Here is a 23,210-nt window from a genome sequence, read left to right on the forward strand (position 1 = left end):
CCAAGTTAAGTGGTACAAATTGTTTATTAACAGGTATTAAGTCATAATACGATCCAATGAGATGACCGCGGACACACATGTGTTGCTTTAGATATCTGGGCTAGATACTGGTCCATCATACATGATTTTTACACAAAACTAGAAGCAAAAGTTCAACAATCATGAATAAAGAAAAATTAATCACGGATCACAGCCTAATAATGGGCCCGATGCTGACACAAAGAAACATAAATTCCATCGTGCATGTAAAAGTTCTAAGGAATGAATAAAAGTATAATGTTCATCTTTGAAAGTCCATATATGTTGTGTGCTCTATATACTATAGCTCACACATACTGAAGAGACTTCAAAGTAAATTTTAGTTCATGGGGTCAATGCTGTTTGAACAAATAAAGGGTTTGTGATGGGGGAACTCCCCATCATCCACGTGTGCTCTTTAACAGTTTCTGTAACAACAAAGGGAAGAAACACAATTATTTAGAGTAGAGGGTGGCACCAGTGACATGCAAAGGGGTAATTACTAGAATGCGAACAATAGCCAGAGTGTATTATTTCAGTTTTGTAATTTAAGGACCCTTACACCTGCAAAGTCAATTTACAGTAGACAGATACATACAAACATACATATATATAAATTTATTAATAGATAAATTTAGCCCAAATAGTCATTTAGAAAAACACCCAGTTTTTCTGTTACACCTCTGTTTTTTCCCTCAAATTTACACTTTCCATGGCAGGGCTCTACATTACCACACACCTGTTTTCAGAGGCGGCCATGCTGAACCAGTCTGCGCCTGAACTCCGTAAAGCATGTAATTCCTAACATGTTTAGTTGTGACAGGCCATCATGACTCGCTGTTGATTTGGAACAAGCAGAGCATATTTCATGACCCTGCTGCTCAAGTGCATCTGTACAAGGAGCACTCTGCACACAATTACATCTTAATCAAATAAGCTGCCTGCCCTCGTGAAAATAAACGCAGCGCGATGACTCAAAATTGGCCGGATCTCTGTTTCAGTGTTATTGTGACCCTCATTTGATGTGGTGCCCCATTCAGATCTATAGTGCTGGAGAAAAAATATCCATCAAAAAGGGTGGTTGCAAGATGATGTAGCCGGATTCCGGCTGCAGTACAAGTGTGTTCATTTGCTGCCTTAATTCCTTTTGCAGGTCATGCAGGACCTGAGCCTCAAAACAATAGATGAATAAATAAATAAAAATCACAGGAGATTCAGCTGGGCCTAATCTACAGTAAAACACTCTATCTAAACTAAACCTAACAGCCATCACACACGGCAGCTCTGCCAAAGCATGGATTGCATTTATGATTAAACTTCAGACACATGCTTTCATTCCTGAATATTTAGTCTGTTTAAAAAGAAAAATGCCATCCTAAGGATTCGCTCACTCAGATATCTTGGCCATTTTATTTTATTTTTTTTCAGAATTTGGGGTGAACTGTTTAAATTTGTATTAGTGGGGGAAAAAAACCCCCAAAAATGTAATTTAGGCCTCCATTCTTTATGGAATATATAATTTCCCTTTTTTTAACCTGGGCATGATCGGGAGTGTGTGTTTTGTACCATTTTATTTCTGATTTTGTTTAAAGCAAAATTCCATGCACTCCAGTATGGTGTTTTAAAGTCATATTAGAATCTATCATAATCAGCACAGGGAGCACGCAGCTGCCAATTTCTTTTCATTTGTGTGTTGATATGAACTCACCCAGTTTCACTCTAAAAAAACAGGCTGCATTGCTAACAGACTGGACCTGCAGATAAGCTGCCATTCACCTAATGTAGCTCTTGGCACTCCGCTAATAAACAAATTGATTGCTGTAACACATACTGTTGAGAAGATCAATAGGGTGGCCACGGGTGACATCTGCTAACAATGCAGCCTGATCAAATTTAATATGCATTGGAAACCTAACCCAGTCAATCTCAGGTACCCACTGTGCTTGTTAGAGAACATCACTGCCTCAACACATTGTTGGACCTCAGGCTAAAAATAAATCAACTGAAGTATAAAGAAGGGAAGTTGGAAGTACATTTTTGTCTGAAAGTTCAATGGTGCACAGACCAGAGATAAAAGAAGTTCACTTTCGAACCTTTACGAAATAAAAACACAACTAAATGTTTACATGAGAGACCAGCACTCACAGAACAAAGGTTCAAGAAAGAACAAAGGAAAGCAGCATATTTTGTCCATAGGATCATCTTCACTACATTTAGGGGAAAATGAAGATATATGGCACGTGCATTTAAGGACCATTTTTAACACTCATGCCTTGCAATATATGTAACAATGAACAAAAATGCTAATAAGTACTTACAAAGTGCTTTTAAAAAATAAATGATATAGTAATGATAATTAATATAAATTAATACAATTCATATAATGTGGTATTATTATTTATTAAATAAAATGTTATAAATCTACTATCTAAATTATAATAACCATTTTTGCAGGGCAAAAATAAAATGTCAATATTTTCAGCTACTCAACATTGTGGGATATTGGTTGAAAGTTTTAGTGTCTACATAGCTACATTGATCTAATGCAGCTTAGAGGCATCTTTAATTAGCTTTATTATTATGGTGGTGTTGGATACCTTTGCAACAGCTCTGACGTGGTGAACTTTGATGGTTGCTGATTTCTCCTCAAAGGCTTTCACCCTAGACTCCTCCGCTAGCCGATGCAGGACAAACCAGGAGGTTGAGCTGGGCCTGTGGACACAAGAGAAAAAACCAATTAGTTCATTCATTTGTCACTTATCTGACATTTATGCAATGTAAATTACAGCACACTTATTACTGACACCATACTCTTTAAGCAATCTAGGGCATGTGAATGGAATACACTGAGAACAATTGTTAACTGCTTATTAATTGTTAATTAAATAGGATTTATTAGGCAAGGCAAGGCGTTTGCAGAATTTACAGACTGTAAATTATTGCACAAATGACTTTGGTTTATTACTCAAGATAAACACGCAAAGGTAGAAAAACATATTAGTTTCTTTTAACCCAAAAACTAAGCCAGAGCTTAAAAAGAACCACAATGCTTAAGTGATGGACAGCCATGTAATCATTTCAAGAGGCTCTTAGTGACTTGGTGCACAAAAGGCCAAACGCTTGGAGTCAAGAGGACTATCCGATGTTTTGAGCGACTCAAGTGAATATCATCCGCCAGGTGTAGCATGCAAGCTTGCCCTATACCTGTCCATGGATCAACAGATAAGTACCGCCGTAAAGGAGGATTATGTTACAGGAACTGCTAGGCAGATCCAGGAAAAGGGGGTGTCAGAGAAAGACAAATCTTCCAGCCCTCCCCAAAGACATCGATCCTTTTGCAACCTTGTCAGATTATACAAGGAAATTGTTTCATTTTCAGCACTTCATCTGTCTTGGTGCATTTTTTGTCACGAGATGTTGAACGGAGGTCTGCACTCTGGGATGGATTTCACATCATCTTTGAGCTCAAATTAAGTTTACATATTTAAAATCACCACCACTTGTGCTGGAACATGTGCTAACATGACAATGCTGTATGCAACATACTCTACAACAATATGAACCAAAGAAATAAACACAGAGAAGGAGGAAGAAGGACTGAGGAAGGAGATTTGTGTTGTTGAACATATTCTTAATATTCCTAATAACAAAATGTGAAATTTATTTTCTGCAATTTCACCTTCACTGTAGTCTGCGCTGTGTACTACTACAAGCTGTTATATGAAGAAAGTTCTGTATTTTATTCCCCTGCACTTTCTCTGTCTCAAAAACACACATACACAAATGAAACAAGTGACCACATCAGTTGAACCACATCCAGCTAGTTTTCCTAATGATTTCAGCTGAAAAAAGGCAGCGCTCCTTGTGCATCTACACAACGCCATTTGGATGTAATTTAAATCTATTAATACCTCTCATAATTGTGGGTCATCTCTGGGGCGTCTGAATACTTCTCCAACAGCTGGTCTTGAGAGTGTTTTCGAGAAGGTAACAGAGAAGCCCATGCAGGCTTCCCCTGTGCCAGAGGCTTTGCCAAAACATAACGACTGGGCTGAACTGATTACAGCGAAGGCTGTCTCTGCTGCCTCGCTCAGACACGGAAAGCACATGGAATCCTCACTGAGGGCAGAGGAGTGCAGAGAAAACCTAGTTCACACTGCACCATTAAAAACCAGATGAGTTAACAAGAGTGATACAACAAAACCAACAGGCAATGATGTTTTCTTGGCCTTTAGGCCTTCCTGTAGCTCAAACAGTAGAGCATAGCACTAGCAACTCCTTATGTTCAATTCCCAAGGAATTTAAACCAACTAACTTAAGCGAAAAGAAAAATAAAAAAAAAAGCACCATCTTTGCACTGTAAAGTAAGTTATATGAGATATGCACTGAAAATTTTCATTCTGGACAATACCGATAATTAATAAAAAAAAAATAAATAAAAAAAAAGCTCCATTTAAATATTATATACTATTTTGTCTAAATAATATCAAAAAAATCAATCACTTTAAATTTTACAGGAGATCATTTAATTTTGGGCATCACATCATTAGAAATTATTGAATAAAAAAATGTTCATATTGACATTTGCTGAAAATTATAAAGTGAGCATTAACTGCCAATGTAAGATAAAAAAAAATATAAAGAATGGGCATGCAAAATTTAATCCAATACTGAAAAATTAAAAATAATAATATTGGCCATTACAATAGGCTCTGATTGTGCTTCCCTAATAGATAATTGACAAATATACAACAGAAATTTCAAACACAATTCAGTATGCAAATGAATGCAAGAAAGAAGACCAACAGCTCCTGGTGAACATTCTAGCAACATAAATCAATTCTAACAATGTAAGATTTTCAAATATCTTAAAAAGCACAAATTCAAAGCATTCACCTAACCAGACTCAACAGACCAGGATTTGCATTTATCAGCTCTTAAATAAACACTCTTAAATAACCCTGCAACCACCAGTTTTCAGTTCAGGAACCCATCATCCAATTACAGTAGACAAGCCAGGCACAACTTCTAAAGACCTGGTGTGAAAATGCCAGGAGCTGTTTGCCAGGGCCGCCAAAACAGGCCTTTGATTTTCCACACTTTCCCAGAGATGGAAACACCAGGGAGGAAACGTTGCTGTCGGGGGGCAAGAGTGGGTCTACGATTTGGGGGGAGATCTGGAAAAAGAAAACAGACACTTTTTCACAGCTCCCTTGCAGGATGCTGCTGATTATTTCCGTGTTCAATCAACCATCAAATGTTGCATAGGCTATCAGTTCAACAGGGGGAACAAACTGCTGTCTTAAGCCACTGCTCCACCCGGCGGGACGCACTTATAAACAGGAGAGACGAAATAGTATGACTGGGATAATTTCACAAGCTGTTTCAGTGCTTATAGAGTAAGATCAAAAGTCTTTTCTGAGGAAATTGAACATGGATTCCTGTTAGTGTTTTACAGTTCAAAATCCGTACTCTGGGTGCAAACACCTCTGTTTCTCACTTGCCATATTGACATCTACTCTACCAGTCTATTTATGCTAACTGAGGCCTAAAATTGCCTCCGCAAATGATATAAATACCTGCAGTACACATTATTTTGTTTCCAACGGAATTGTTTTTGTATATGACTTAAATTTCAGTCTGTTCCCCATGAGCACACAAAGCTATCAAATGGCTTCAGAATACATTAAAAATGTGTAATTTTCTAAAGATTCAGTAGGATTCAAAGTTCATACATTGGATGATTCATAGTCAAAGAACAGGTTCATAAAAGTCACTTGTTTGTGAATCAGACTACACTGGTCATGCTTCATGTTTTCTTTTGAGTGTAGAAAAAAGAAAGAAAAAAAAAAAACACTGGAATTATTGTGTGTTTATCTTATCACATCCAATTCAGAATGCAATCACATTTAAAAAAAAAAAGTTCTCTGAACTTTAATATCAGTGCTGGAAATACTTGTAATTGTAGGTCTACAATCAGAGAACTAATGGTTTCATCTGAAAGCCAAAACAAGATCATAGCTTGACCAATTAAAAGCAGACTCATTCATGATGTGATGCATAAGGCAAAGTGTGAAGGGCCTTATTAGGAATTTTGTCATTAAAAGCAACAGGAAACCAGATCAAAACCGGTACATATTCATAGGATGGTAAAATAAAAGAGCCTTTCTTTCATTTTTTCCTGCATTTTCCGTGTAATTTAATGGCTGGATTAGACCCCTGTAAAGCAGAGCACCTTTCAGGCGGCTTTTACATCCCCACCTCCAGTCTCTATAAAAGAAAGACCAGCTGCAATGGACCTTTAATTAGGACCCTGTTAGCACACGGACATCCTACACACACAGAGCATAATCAACTATGTACAGTGCCCCTCCACTTAAAAACAACGGATAAGAAAATCCCTAATTCCCATGCAAAACACTAGGCAAACTTGCCGAAAGGCAAACCCCAATCAACCTAAACCACTGGACTCCACTTTTGAAAACTGAAGTTTCTTTTAATCAGCTTAAGCTATGAAGTGGTCAGTATCAAGCAATCAAAAAGGCAGCATGCGACCCTGCCACACATCTATTGCATGTAACACATTTGCAGTGGCCACTTTACGTGATAATGCATGACACAAATTGGTTTCATCAGTGCCGCTTGGATATATAAAAACGTTAAACAAATGTAAACACATGTGCTAAGTTAAAGGGCCAAGTTCCTTAAAATAAAATTTACTTCAAAAAAGTCAACATGGTGGTTTGGTTTTAATGGCTTGTCCTCCCATTAGTGGTTTCCTGATCCTAGAATTAGGTCTTTCCCTAAGTGGCAAAGGTGGGCAAGAACTTTACACTGGTAGCAAACAAATCATTACCCGTGGGAGCCAAAAACAGACAAAAAGCTTTAGAAACAAGTTATAAATAAATAACGTATGTAGCTTAGTGTATATTCTTAAAAAGAATAGTGACAGCAGTGCTTCTTGAGTTTTGAATAATAATGAAAGAAGCAATAAAATGCATCAGACTGTAACATTAAACATTTCAATTCACCTCCATATGAAAACTACTTTGGGAAACAAAACTTTTTCTTTGGGAAACAACATCATGAGCTTCCTCATAATGTGGTCTGCAAAAAGACATGAAAGGAGCCAGTAATGTCCCACTAATTCAGCTCATTTGCAATAGCTGTATTCCTTTCTCTAAACAAACTGGCTCACCCATTCTGTAAGCTATATATAAGTTTTTGTTCCAAATCAAAAAGACCACAACTGACTAATATGGTATGTTCCTGTAAGTGGCTCTACTACTAGCACTATATCTTTTCAAAAATAACTGTAACCAAAGTGTACAATGCATTATAATATTTGCAGATTCCTTGTTTACATATGAAATTGGTTGCTTGTCACATATTTTTTTTTTTTGTACTTTCTAAAGGTGTAACAACGAATAGATATAAGTATTATAACTGTGGTTAAAAATAATGCATTAATGCACTAAAAACACTTTTATAAAGTGCTACATATTGGCTTCAAGTACTGAGGAGAGCCCTGAAAACATGCAACCTTGCCATATTGCATTATAATTTTCATATAGGCTAATTATTATTTTCTATCTGCATTGTGCTACAAAATAGTCAGATCTTGCTCCTTAAAATAAAAAATAAAAAAACCTGAACACTCAAAGGAAAAAACAAGACCCACCACTTCTTTACGTGAAATACCACAATTTGCCTCTTTTTGGGGGGATGGGGTTTAAAACGTTCCGAGCTTCCTAGGCTGTCCAAAATGCTGTCTAGGTAGACAGCTTAATGCTGTCTAGGTAGGCAGCAAAAATAATTTTGAGACACAGACCTAGACAAAAAAGAACAACCATCTCTAGCCTAGTAAATATGACGTTGCCTTGAGATGAAACAGATAATATTCTGCCTACACAACTCCATAACAATACACACGTCACCTGACAGTTCAATTAAATCTGAAAGCATGATTCCATGCGAATATGACAAGCGCGTTTGTTGTGGAAACTGTTGTGGTTCATTTTCGTTAACTCACCATCAAGTCTGCATTTTTTCCTATCCGTATATTAGTGTTCTTCTTCATATGGAGCTTTAGGGCAGCTCTCGGTGCTTTCTTTGACATGTTTTGGTCGCTTGAAGGCGTTAGTTTACGGTTTTGAAGATAGCAAATAAAGCTCGCGACTGTTTGTTTTTCTTTGTATTCAAATATTCAAAATACCGCGCGTCTCACTTCCGGCTCCTGATGATGACGTATAAAGAGTTCAATGGTTGCTCTCACCAGCACGTGACTTGTACGTATTTACGTCGATCTGTGGGTGAAGTTGTGTGGATCACTTAAAAAGTAATGAATCATTATATTTCTGTGAAAGTTTAGAATGGAGTCCAGGGTTTTACATAAGAAATGATAGATTCTTTTTATTTGATTAATCGAGTTCTGTTTTGGCTTAATGATTTTACACAAGTGAAAAAATAGTATTAAAGTCTTGATTAAACTTTTTTTTTTTTTTTTTTTTGGCTAAAGATACAAGCCGTTTAATGTATTCCATATGTATTATAGCTATTTAATGCTATTAAAGCTATTTTTATTTAATTATACCTATTTTTTTTTATAGTATTTAATAATTCCAAATCATTTTATTGTTTTGAAATAGACATAGATTGCTGTAGCTTGAAAAAAAAAAAATGCCAGTAATGGTACTAAACCAAAAAAAAAAAACAATGCCAACAATACATACCAAGAAATAAACAATATAAAATACAATAAAATAAACATTCATCAGACTTTCCTTCTTTTTCAGGTCTATCACTTTCTGGGAGTTTTTGTCTCCTGGGCTTAAAGAATGTAAAACAGCTGCAAAGCATTTGGTGAATTAAAAAGAAATTAATAAAGATGGAGCTGAAACGTTGCCAGAACTTTGAGTCCATTTTAATGGCACATGTTTTATGGTTTCGATTAATTGCTCTGGGCTTTGGCATTTGGCTGAGTTTAAAATGAAAGAGAATAGCCTCCGGCTTTATTCGTCTTATTCACTAATAAAACGTATCAGCTCGATCCACTCATTTTTCTCCATCCTCACTACAGTTTTTTAATACACATGTAAAAGCGTGGCCATGACATTACTCACCTTTAATGGAGCAAATAGCTGATTCATCTGTGCTTAAGATCTTTCTTAACTGATATATTGTGATGTGAAATGACCAAGCTGCTTAGAAACAATGCGGTTGCAATAATTGAAAACTTATTTTTAAGTGTTTATTGCATGTATATATATTTTTAAATTTTTATTTTTTAATTTTTATTCTTATATAAGAATGATTTTTAAGCGTGGGAGTTTTAATAGTGGGAGTTTTGTAATTGAGTAAGAGTTCAAAGGACTGATTAGTGGTAGTTCTTATATTTCATGTGGGTTTCATTTACAGATTGATGGAATCTTTTGGATCAAGACATTTAACAACCAGATACACAATCAGATAGTTTTAGCTGCAGGGTTCTTATCATGTAATTACATGGATAAGTGTATAAGTAATTCCACCCAGAACCAGATTCAAAATTGCAAATATCTAACTGAATACTTGCCATATTTTAATACAAGAATAAAAAAAATGATATTGTTCCCAAGTTCTTGAAACCGTTGTCAGTATATACACTGGTTCACACTGGCTAGAGACCCATCAACCTCAAAACTATTGTTTTGAAAGAGGAAGATATATACCACACATATAAACATAAGACATCAATAATTTAATATATATTTTAATATATATATATATATATATATATATATATATATATATATATATATATATTTTTTTTTTTTTTTTTTTTTTTTTTTTTGTAGTTTTTTTTTTTTTTTTTTTTATGAGTTTCTTTCAGTTGTTGGACACAAATCAGCTGTTGGACACAAAAGAATATATTTTGAAGAATGTGGGTAACCAAACAGTTGAAGGTATCCACTGACTTCCATGGTATGGAAAAAAAAAATACTACGAAAAACATTTGAGTGAACTATTCCTTTAAGCATCTTTTCAGCATTCTACAACATATTTTTCCACTTCCTGTTTTGATGGAATCTTGAAGTCTCCGCCAAAGCTTCATACATCATTTACTCGAGAGCACTGCCATTGCAGCTATTGAAAATAAAGCTTTATCACACTCATCTTTACACACAGCTTCTAACACCAACATTGCCATATCTTACTCCACCAGGCCCAACCATCCCATTTCCTACATTCATCTTGTGAAGCTGAGTCTCATTCACAGAAAGCAGCACAGTTATGGAGGTGATGAGTTCTCATAAGCTAAGAGTATGGACCAGACACATGTTTCAATGGCTGACAGACATAATGCTACACAAATGCAATACTTCACTTTTAGATTTGTTCTGTACTCAGTCCAAACCACTTAAGAAGCCACAGATTTATAATATTATGTGGATATCACCGTTTTAGTAAATCAAACAATGAGGACAGACAGATCAAGAGGTCTAAGAAGGGGTCGTATATTAGGACAAGTGAATTACCTTGTCTAGACATTGTCCCAACGTGCTCCTCAGTCAGTGATAGGAACTCGCTGACATTGTAATGAAGGTGCATCTGTTCTGCACTCTGTTCAGCATCTAAATAAAGCAAACACAGAAGGTCAACAGAACAAGTAATGGAGGTCATCAAATTGTTTTATCATAGCTGATAAATGTAGCAACCAAGTGTTCAGAAAAGTCCTGCTGGATCCAATGTTTGAAGTTTTGCCACAATGGCTACAGAAGGGGTAATTTAAACCAGAGCAAATGGATTATAAATCTTCAGAGAGCCTTTGTTGCAAGACTTTGATAAAGAACAAGCTTTTTGAAACAGGTGGTCTACAGATATTACTTTAAGAAAACATATGATTTTGTACAGATACTATTCTATCTGCATATAAACACCCTAACATCTACCATTCAACACTTTTCCATTAAAACAGAACAAGAAAATTTCCAGAATAATGAAAGATTAATGCATGAAAAACTTTCAAAGATAGTACCTAATGGTGCGACTAGGTGTTTGATCAAATCTGATTTGGCTGAAATAACTAATAATCCGAGTTGGGACCTCCAACACTGACTTGCAACTTAAAACAGGTGAACAAAACTGCAGTACGTCACACACATTTGCAGGAGAAACGTGTTAAGGGTTTTCTCAGCTCCTGCTGAATGTCATAACACCTTGGAAAATATGCTTCACATATGGATTTACAGGTGCAGAGTAAGCAATGCAATATGTCCTCACTATGACCAAAATGTATGCCAAACATTTAACATTTGAATTTGGATTTCAATAAATATTTCATTGTAAATATTTAATATTTATTCATTTTGCAGACACTTTTATCCAAAGCAACTTACAGTACATTCAACAGTATATTTGATCAGTATATTATGGAAACCTGTTTTCCTCACAAAAATAATAATAATAATAATAATAATAATAATAAAAAATAAATAAATCATACAATATGGGCATTTTGTTGTTGTCGCACTTCTGAGAAGAAAAAAAAACTTATTGTAAGATATAAAATCTACTAACACCTCAAAATACAGTAGTTCTTTTTAAAATATTTTAAATATAGAAAGAACTTTTGTCTGCTTGTCCTGTAAGATGGAAGGAACATCGTCCTCCAGCTACTTCATGGAAGATGATGGGATTAATAACCTTACCACATGGTTGTAGGCAACTGAAACTCATTCCATATGATTAAAGAAAATCACATATTGGCACGTTTATACGTGGTTCTGGTGGAGATAACTCTGAAGATGCTACCATGGAAAATCTTAGTATTGGCTCATACATTTCCTGCAGCATCATGGGAGACTTTGATTCCTGGCTGTAATAGATCATATGCGTATGTCTTTTGGACAAAAACTGCGTTTATGGCAGTTTTCTCCACAGGAGGTCTGTGAAGGTATTTCCAGATTTTTTTTTGCAAAGATGATCAGTCAGTCATGGATCCATGAACTCTGGATTTCTGAGAGTAAAGTTTCAAAGTGACGATTCTGCATATAAATTCATATTTCATGGGGGAATGGAGCTGGGGAGAAATGCATTTAACCAGATTCATAATCTTCTTGGAAAGTCTGTTCTGCAATACAAATTAATATATATACCATGCTCTCCTTGTGGACAATATTTCTTTTCTTCTCAGGCCATGGTGCTCATTCAGCATGAGTCTCATCCCTGCATAAGAAAAGAAAAAAGTTTCAAAAGAGGGAGTTTCATAACTCTGACAGAAATTTTTTTTTTCTCCCTGGCTTCCTGTCTGTCTTTAAATTATGACCCTGTTGGTGAAGTATTTCCACACATCAGCATTATACTGTACATCTGATTGTAATGTTGTTGGGTGTATGTTAAATATATGCTTTCAACAATTTGAAGGTAACAGTGTGGGAATAAAAAATGTCATAATTCCATTGGTATTTTTAGCCAATCACCTGAGTAAATGCCACAACTGCAGGATAATGTCTTGACATAACTGATTAGCTGTTTTGATACATATACTGTACGCTTTATACTTCCTGCCATGTCTATGTCCTTCTCCTACATCTCTGTCATGCCATTAAAATTACTAAATGGCCTAATTGCACACACAGTCCATCAAGTCTGTGCTTATTTAAATGGCACTGTCATGCCTCTGATCCGAGGAGTTCACGAGAGCAGTGTCTGAGAGGCCTTTTGAAATGCAATCACTTGTGGAAGTAAATTTCGAGAGAGAGTCTAAGCAAAAGCGGAAATAGTAAAGGGGGGGGGGTGGTTTGTTTGCATTCCCACTTTATGTTTATATCCACTGTGGTATGGGGCCTGACGGCAGGCCCGACTGAAGCCGTGTGAACGGGACACACTGGAACTCCCTGCATTTACCGTGACAAATAACAACAAGATTATGGATTAAACAGGGCAGTAAACTGATTCTGACTGAAGAAAAACAAAGAGACTTTTGGAAAATGGACCAGCTGTTATGGGAATGAAGCAGCAGTTATGTCAAAGGATGCTGGCAACCATTGTGCAGGGTGAATACACTGTAATTGGTGCACCAAACATCAGTTGTAGAATCACCCATAAAAAGATGATTAATTAGTACTTTGTATTTTGTGTAAAAGGATTCTGTTGTAGATTGTGCAGTAAAAAGATGATTAATTAGTACTTTGTATATGCATATTATAGCATCCAATGCTTCTGCTGACCATTCATCCATCCTCTCTCACTCATTCTTTTTTCTCTCCCTCCTGCAGCATGTGCATCATTAAGGTGGCTTGCTGGCTCCTACTGTCTCACGTTCATATGTTTTGTTATCTGTTGATGACATTCCTGGGTGTCAGGGAGACACAGTGGATATTCCAACTGGCTTACAGTCTTATCAGGGAACATCAGGCTCCACCACTGTCTTCCAGCACTGCATGACTGCAGTGTTTCATCATATGGTGCTAGGCCTCAACCACTTTTAGAAACATTAAAATACGGGCTATTTCTTGTGCATAGTCTGTCCTCATTCACTCACCCTCATTTCATTCCTAATCCTATATTATTTTCTCTATTCCTGGAGGAAGCACAGAAGGAGTGCATCATTGGGTGAAACACTCCTTTAATTCTGACTAGGGAAATGCATTTACCACCCTAAAATATTTTGCAGGGAGAAAGTATATGCATTAAAAAAGAAAACATGAACAGGCCTAACTGCTCAAGCAAACCCCAAAGCAGCACAATATCTGTCAAACCAATCAGGGTCAAAGGTCAAGAGAGGTGTGTTCAGACCAAACAGCAAATAAAATTGATTTCGGGGCACCTTTTTCAGAGTGTACTCAACTATATAAACTGTCCAAACTTGGAGTTACCACCTCTGTGCAATGAACACCCACAAACATCAACAAATACACATTTTGTGTGTCACTGTTCTCCCTTCTATGGTCACTCCCTGAGCTCAGGAGACAAGGGAGCGTTCTTGTAATTTTTATGGCTTGAGCTCGAAAACTGACCTTCCATTATATATATATATATATATATATATATATATATATATATATATATATATATATATATATATATATATATATATTTGTTCTCATAAAAGTTTGGTCATGTGGTCCTATTCACATAATAATAACTTTTTGAGCTTATTAATTCTTTTAATTAATTGATTGGATAAAAAATATTCACTGAGTCAATTATAATCCATGATTTCTGATTTTATTAATTAAAGATATACACATTAAGTATTTTGTTATAATAAATACTGCTTTTATTTATTAATTCACCCAAATTTGATCCTAAACGCGAATGACTTTTGTTCTACTACTGTACTGCTGCAAAAGCACCATAAAGCAAAGCACACACACTCCACACACACACACACACACGCACAGTGAAGAATGAATAAATGCATAAACATGAAATTGAAACATGAAAAAAAAAATCACGGTTCTCATAAAAATGTTAATTCACAAAACTGTTTTCAACATTGATAATAATAATAATAAATTTTTACTTGTGCACCAAATCAGCATATAATAATGATTTCTGAAGAATCTTGTAATACTGAAGACTTGAGTAATGGCTGATGAAAATTCACAGAAATAAAACAGTTATTGTTATATTATTTAACAATATTAGAGCCTTGGTCTGACAAGACATTAATTAGCATTTAGTATTTTCAATTATATGAATTTACAGTAACAAAAAGTATTAGAAAAGTTAAATTCCCATGCCTAACAAGCAAGTAAGAATGTTTGTGTGGTTTGTGTGTATCTGGTCAACTGTGTCATGCTCCGGAGTCTTGTGTAAGAGCGCTTCTCACTATGCTGAGGGGGCAGTGCTCAGGGAGTGCAGAGCTTATGTTGTTATCAGGACTGATGCTGCGCGTCAGAGACCCTCAGATAACAATGCAGCCACACTCTTTCCTCCCATCAACAAAGCCTGTCTGAATCCAATTAACCACAGGGCACCAGGGTGATGGAGCATGGGAGGGTCGCGAGCACACAAGCTGACCACACAAACACATATACAGAAAAAACATTCAAACAAGGGATGGCCATTTGGTTATTTGCCTACTCAGTACTCACCGAATAAATCATTTGAGTATTCAAGTACTCTTGAGGGTTTTTTAAAAAATGCTGTGAGACTAATGTATAAATCTTTGCACTCTGCCTGACTTTGGTAAACCATGCTATAAAAAATAAATAAATAAATGCCTTACCTATTCAAGTACTCTTTGTGAGTAATTGCATCTCACCATTTTTAATATATTGTTCAGAAAATATATTGGCAAATACATAGGCTAATGTGCAAATCTTTGCACTTTTGATTTTGGTAAATAAATAAATGCCTTATCTATTCAAGTACTCTTTGCAAATAATTGCATCTTGCTTTTTTGTTGTTGCAAGACTGTTTTGGAAAACACACTCTCTAACCAAGCTATTGTGCACATTTTTATTTATTTTGGTAAACCATGCTGTAAATAAATAAATATTAGTCTTACCTAATTAAATAATCTTTATGCTGTTTTTTTTAAACTTTCTAAATAGGCTAATGTGCAAATCATTACATTTGAATCTCATTTTGACTTTGATTTAAAACATGATGTAAAAAATAAAAAAATAAAAAAATAAATAATCATCTTACGTCCTGAAATACTCTTTATGAGCAATCGCATTTTGCCGTTTTTTTAATTTTTTTTATTATTGTTATTGTTTATATTTTTGTGAGACTTTGTTTGTGGCAAACACACATCATGCTATCTACACAGGCTAATGTGCAAATCCTTGCACTCTTCTCAACTTTGGTAAACCATGCTGTAAAAAAATTGCATCCAATGCTGTCTGGCTCTATGAGCCATAAGATCTCCACTGACAAGAATGCATGTGCAGTGATGCATGGCGCCCTTTGTCAGCTTAACGGTTGTTTTTACTCTCAGGATCACTGACCTCAGCCTGTGAACATATGAGTGTACAGAGCTAAAGATGCCTCTCGTGCCTGGAGTCCCCCCACTCTCTCTCTTTTACTGGTGTCTTAGCGTATTTCCTCATCCGACCTGTTTCCATTGTGCTAGATCTTATCTTTACAGACAATCGGACACCAGAAGTTGTGGTGTCTGGCTTGCATGTTCTTTCTATGTATGCTTCTCACAACCCAACGGACACAAAACAGAGTGATCAGCCATGGGTTTAAATCTGCATGGTTAATAAATCCCCCCTCTCGGTAATTCATTCTCTGACTTGCCACAAGTGAAGTGAAATTAAGCAGATGCAAGTAGTTTTTCATGGTTAGAGAGCTACTGATTCTGACACCACTCTGCTCTGGAGTGAGTGCTATATCTGGATGAGCCCTTGTCAGCTATGAAGGGCAAAATGCTTCATTAGAACTAGAACTAGAATTTGAACCGCATCAGAACCATTTCTGCTGTCATTTTACATCTTGATTGGATGTGTTGAATAATAATTTCATGGTTTCCATTATGTATCATACAAATATCATGGTATATTATTATGGCAAAAATTGAAGCCATATCAGATGGTAAATCTGTTATTTATTTATTTATTCAACATGATGTTACACTGCAAACAAATAAATAAATACATAAATAAATATTTTGTGTTGTTTTTTATTGAAAATATCTGAATCTCAAAACAAAATAAAAGTTACTAAAGACACAAAATTGCCTAAGAATTTAAGACTCAAATGGTTGGAGGTAGTAATTTTTATATTTTGTTTTTGAGAGAAGAAAAATAACCCAATATATCTGTTCAGCAACGATGCATTAAATTGATCATATGTGACTTTTACATTCTTACAAAATAATTATATTTGTCTGTATATCAAACAATTCTGAAAAAGTATCATAGTTTCCACAAAGATATTAATCAACACAGGTGTTTTCAAGATTGACAATAATAAGAAATGTTTCATGAACAGCAGCTATATTAGCATATTGGAATGATTTCTGAAGGATCATGTGACACTGAATACTGGAGTAATGATGCTGAAAATTCAGCTTTCAAATTACTGATGCAAACTTTTGGACTGTAGCGTATATACTTAAAAATTGCCCTCCTCCACAGCTTTTAAATCTTATTTGTGTGATTTGATTTTATGCATATTTAAATTTGACATCATGATCACATCACAAATTACGATCATCATCATTGGGATGATACAGTGTGTTTTAATGCATCATATCTGAATATAAGTATGAATGTGAATAAGATTTGAGATCTGTAGCAAAGGAGAAACTGTAAATAATGGGTTAAATTTCATTCTTTTCCTCACACAAAGCTTTCATATAGCTTCAGGTAAGTAAATAATAACATAATAATAATTTTCATTTCGGGGTGAACTCTCCCTTTCAGCACACACCTGCCTGTTCCAACTTTCATTAAATGGGGCTCAAAATATAACATCTGTACTAATAAAGAGGTTTGTGTATGGCGCCGTGTGGTTCTGTACCCAAATTAAAGAGGAGATTCCTGGAGCTCTGTCCCACTGATCCACACTTGTGTCCCCCATGGGGGAAAGGTGATCCCAGATTGGGTTGGTGTTGGTTCAGGCTGGTCCAGGAGAGAGAGAGACAGACAGGGGCTGTCACCCTGCCAGAGCCCTCAAGTCATTCAGAGGTGAATGCTGCAGGAGAAAAGAAGGATGAGGAGGAGAAGAGGACAGACACAAGAGGAGGTGCGGGGTCATAGAGGTCACAGCCAGGGGAATTATGGGTGATGAGTAACAGAGAGACCAGATTAATGTGGTCATTAATTCCAGATGGAAATGGGACGCTGAGGTGACTGTGAGGAGAAAGAATAAAATGTTATCACTTTGCACAGTTTGTTAGATTAAGTGGGTGACACGTTGCACCACTCTACCTCTAAATAATATGCATGCACACATATCTGAAGATATAGCTCATGATTAGCTTTTTTTTTTTTTAACACTTTAACTATATTTTAAACATGTTGACATTTTTCAAACAATGTCAAATTTTTAATTTGCAAAAAAAAAAAAAAAAAAAAAATAGTAAAAATTTATATCTACAAATATAATTTCAAAAAAAAAAAAAAAAGTTTTTAAAAATAATTAAAAAACAAATTGATTCAGTGTCCAAAACTTTGACTGGTAGAGTAAATATAGATCAATATTTGATGATGTTGGCTCTTTGTCAGGTGCATGGCCTATTTTGTTTCAGAAAAAGGGCCCCTGTGACCTACCAGAGGGGGGACAGAAGCCATCAGCACTTCTCTGTACTAACAAAGAGCTCCCCTTTGCCAGGCCAAATAGGTGTGTGTGGTTGATGTTGGTATTACCTCATGCAGAGTCACTTATCTGTCTTCTGCATGATGACCTTGCGCTGACCTACAGAAGTATCTTTTTCACCTGTCTGCACACAAACTGTTGCCATTGGCTATAGTTGCTTTGATTCACACTGGATCCTCTGGTCGGCTGTAGAGCATCCTACAACAAGAGAACCGTTGGTACAATATTTAGAGAAAGACCTGTTTTAAATAACAATGTTGGAAAATGTTCTTGACCCTCCGACTCCCTCCTGTGGCCATGTCAGGGTGAGAGATGACTGCCTCATCAGAAAACCTTTTTATTATTTTTTCAAATACTTTTATAAATGTAACATTTAAATTTAGTCAAGTCAAGTCAAGTCAAAGTTTATTTATATAGCACAAATTTAACACAACTGTAGCTGATCCAAAGTGCTTTACAGTAAAACATGATTTAAAATAGAAAGAGTGGAGATATAAGCAAATATCATTTACAACAGAAAAATTATACAAAAAACACCAACTATATATACATAAAAGAATAAAATAATATAAATACATAAACAGTATCACTCAAAAGCTAAGGTATAAAAATATGTCTTTAAGCTAGTTTTAAAAACATCCAGTGATGGAGAAGCCCTTATACTCAAGGGTAGACCATTCCAGTCTTGAGAAGCAACAGTATTTTATAGAAAAAAGGCCAAAGGTCATCGTTGCAGAGGTACGTTGTGAGAAACTGTCCTGGAAAGAGAATCTGGCTGGATATTGGTCAGCGCAGGAGGTTACCCTCAAGGTTCACTGACATACAGAGGCTGAGCGATTGATGCTGATCGGCCGGTGAGCAGGTTGACACCGCTCTCATCCTGAACAAGAGCTGCTGTAACCAGAGTGCTGAGAAACACACGGCCACAAAGACTCGGAGAGTAGTTTGACTAGTGCACTCAAAACAAGAAAGAAAGAAAAGGGCCCATAAATGTCTGTGGATCCTCTGATGGAGATGTCCTAGGCATGCTTGGATCTTCAAGGGTGCAGGTGAGAGTCATTGTGCTCCCTGACGTCTCACATTACCCTTTTAGCTCCCAGAGGGGGGCAGAACATCAAAGAGGAGGCTTAAAAAGCCTGTCATTGCTCACCTCCACATAACTGCAGTCCGTGGTCTCGCTCCCGTCCGCTCGGGCCAACAGCTGCAACTCAAAGGAAGAGCTCTTAACTGTACTCTGTCAAATCAAACAATTGGGGGTCTTCCAAAGGGCTCACCCCTCAGCTGAGTGACTGTCATGTATAAGGATATGATGGGATCATTTCATTTGGCTGTGACAAATGAATACAGATGCTTTGAGAACAAGTGCAGAGAAGTGGAGCTCATTCAGAGCAGTAATGCATCTTCATGGCACACAAACAACTTTATCATTTAGCATAAGAGCACCATATATAACAATAAATTTGCAGTGCAGTGCTTATATCTTTACCGATGAATTTAATGTGTCCTTACTAAAAAAAAAAAAAATTGTTAATTTCTTAAAAAAAACTGAAAGAAAAACTGCAGAAAGATTACACATTTTAAAAATAAATAAATAAAAATACTGCAAATAAACAAGTGGTCAATGCAAATTCTTCTACTCTCTTAACATCAAAATGTAATCAGACGTGCATTAAATAACCTGATTAAATGAGCAAAATCAGTCAGTTGGGTTTTGCTTATCATATTTGCAATTTGGAAATATGGTTTTGAAATTTGAATTTTATGGTGTTTACATTGCACATTGGCTGCTTATTAAAGCAACTGTATGTAGTTTTGTGTATTTTTTCCACTTTGGAGCAATCTGCCCCTTTTGCAGAAACTTAATACCTGCTCACGCAAACTACCAGATCACATGTTTTTGGGGCTAATGTGGGCCCCTGATTTCCAAAATGTTAAATAAGGCTCTGCTTAATGTAGTTTCAAAAATTTAAGTCTACACAACTGCAATGTTCTTGCGCAGCACAAGATTCCTGTGAAGCCTATTTCTGTTGTGTCTAACTTAATTTCTGCTGAAACTAAATCTCAATGAAAACACAGTGAAACCCTCAATCCCTTTCATATTGAACAGACATTGTCATTAAAAATACCAGATTTCATACCTTTGACGTTTTATTGGACTATAGTATAATGTCCAAAAGAATAATTGGCACTTTTCTTTATACTCAGGCCAGTAAGCCAGAACTCGCCCAGCACTCTGAAGTTCAGACCAGAGCTCAAAGATCTCAGCTAACAAGCAGAACATCTGTCAACGCACATTTGGAGCTGGAAAAAAGACCAAAGAGTGAAAGGTGAAATAATGCTTGGAGATGAGTTTCAGTTTAGTGCAGGTGATTAAAGTTTTCAATTATGACTCACTGACATTGATAAATAATCATATTTTTTGCAAGCTTTAATAGTCTCATGCTTACAGCGTCATCTGAAGTAGGTGGTGAAAACGATGCAGAGTTTCTGCCATGTTTTCAAACTCCTGACATCACTGAGCATTCAACACCCTGCATGTGTTTGATCTTCAGATAGTGTGTGACCGCATTCTTGACCTATTCAGTATAATGCATGATGTACAGGGATTTCAACACCCCCAATCATACTGTACAGTGCACTGTTTGCAGATTTAGTCATGTGTTCCAGCATGCGTGTAGTGCTGGGTATTTGCAATTCTGCTGCATTCAAGGTTAATTAATTTGTTTATATTTCCAGTCTTGTTAACGGCATCAAGGGAAGGGTATGTTAGTAACCAGACACAGCACCTGCTTCTTATTAAAGGGTAATCATATATTTTCATGTCCATATCAGCCACACTGTTATTCTTTGGACATTTAGTATTGCTGATAACTTTTGGAAACACCAACTTTTTAATATATATATATTACAACAGGAACATACTTACCAGAGCTTGGAATGTTTGGTTCTGTTAACGGTTCTCGTATCGTATGTCCATTCCTTTTGAGAATACCAAATTGAAACACTGACAGAATTTCTGGAAAAAAATTATTAAATTTGCGCAACTTTGCAAGTGAATCTCCCGCATGACCAGTGTAGTCTAATTTCAAAGCGAATGACTCTTTTTGAACCGATTGCTTTAAGTGAATCAAAAGCATACTGCGTAACCAGTGTAGTCAGATTCTAATGACTACTAATGAAAGATTATTTTGGTGAATCAGACACATACAGCTTGTAACTTAATGTGAGACTCTAATGCAAACAGAAGCGGTAATAACATATTACTTAACATTTATTTTTTTTCTATCAGTGGCATTACATGGTTTGTGAACAAATTCCAGAACCTGTTAATAATCCACAATACATGCATTCTTCCATGAGAACACTGAATTTAAAACACTCTGCCTAAATTTGAGGAAATAGTTATTAAACACTGACTCTTATGAACCTGATTATTTTACGCGAATCAAAAGCATACTGTACAACCAATCTAGTCAGATTCCCAAAGAATGAGACTAATGAATCAGCTCATGTTTTTGGTGAATCAAACACATACAGAGAGTAAAGAGCTGTTTAGAATCAGAACTTTCCATATCAGATTGGCTTAATGAATCACTCTTTGATCTAATCAGTCTGGCGGGTTTGTAAAAAGATGTGAAATGGTTGATTAAAGTGGACAGTCATTCACACAAAATTAGTTACAGGATATTTCACAAGACAGAAAACACCGCAGAACAAGGTAAACAGCTCTGGCAGCCAGGTAGACACGATTTGTATCTATTATCCTATCAAAATATGGACACACTTTTTTTTGTAGGCCTGTGCCTAAGTGCTGATGAAAGGGCTAGAAATGCCCCTGGACTTTAATGGAAAAGAGTAACATATTACTGTAGATACAAATGAACAATGTAACGTGACACTCCTCACTGCAGTAAAGTCTGGTGTGGGGAACAGCAGGCTGTAACCTGTTGTGTAAATAATCAGCACTGTTCCAAGTGTGGCGGGCAAAGCTCTAGATCTTTACAGCTGCATCTGGGGGAAGTGTGATGAGGTGCTAAGTGTGTTATAAAGGCAGATCAACACTCCTCTAAATCAGGTGAAGGCTCTTTCATTCTTATGCTTTCAAAAACCTTGAGCTAACTTCTTTGGCTTAAATAATTATACTGCGTGCACTGATGTTTAATTGCATCGTCAGAGGTGCTGATAAAAATGATTTGCCATTTATTCGCTTGGTGAATTTCTTCTTTCTTCATAAGCCAAGGAAACTGTTGAAAGAGCAAGCTACTGCGATTTACAGGTACGACTAAAGGTTTTAGTGCTCCAAGCAATGCTGTCACAACTACTGATTATTTTACACCCTTGACTGGTGATTTTTTTAAAGGGGTCATATGATGCGATTTCAGTTTTTCCTTTCTCTTTGGAGTGTTACAAGCTCTTGGTGCATAAAGAAGATCTGTAAAGTTGCAGAGACTAAAGTCTCAAATCCAAAGAGATGTTCTTTATAAAAGTTAAGAGTTAACCATGCCCTCCTAAAACGCCTCGTTCTAACATGCCCCAACATGTCTACATTACTGTGTGGGAAGATTTGCATAACACTGCCCAAATGTTCACGCAAAGAAAGAAGGCGTAACTTTTATTCTCGCAGTTGCTGCTGCTGCCATGTTGTGGAGATGCTGTGTGTTTCATTGTGAAAGTGAAACTACTTTGTTTGGCCTTCGATCCGTGCTGGTCGTTGAGGAAATGTATCAACTTGGCGCTATGGCTCGCCAGATCGGCTTTCACCGTGGATGAAGCAGAGTCCAGCCTGGGATCATCACATGTGGTTGCCGCAAGCCCACAGGCCGCTCCTTGGTCAAATCCGCCGGCCGCGCGGTTCTCAAGCCCACAGTGTGTGATGCTGTGCGACGCATTTTATGGAGGACTGTTTCCTGAACCTGCAGACTAGCATACAA

At 36.4% G+C, this 23,210-nt stretch overlaps 1 pseudogene; it reads right to left on the minus strand.

Annotated features, from left to right (window-relative positions):
- Window positions 1–419: 419 nt before the first annotated feature.
- On the minus strand, window positions 420–8,293 carry LOC122144561 (annotated as a pseudogene).
- Between the last annotated feature and the right edge of the window lie 14,917 nt (window positions 8,294–23,210).

This window comes from Cyprinus carpio, unplaced genomic scaffold (assembly GCF_018340385.1).
Source record: "Cyprinus carpio isolate SPL01 unplaced genomic scaffold, ASM1834038v1 S000006725, whole genome shotgun sequence".
NCBI lineage: Eukaryota > Metazoa > Chordata > Actinopteri > Cypriniformes > Cyprinidae > Cyprinus > Cyprinus carpio.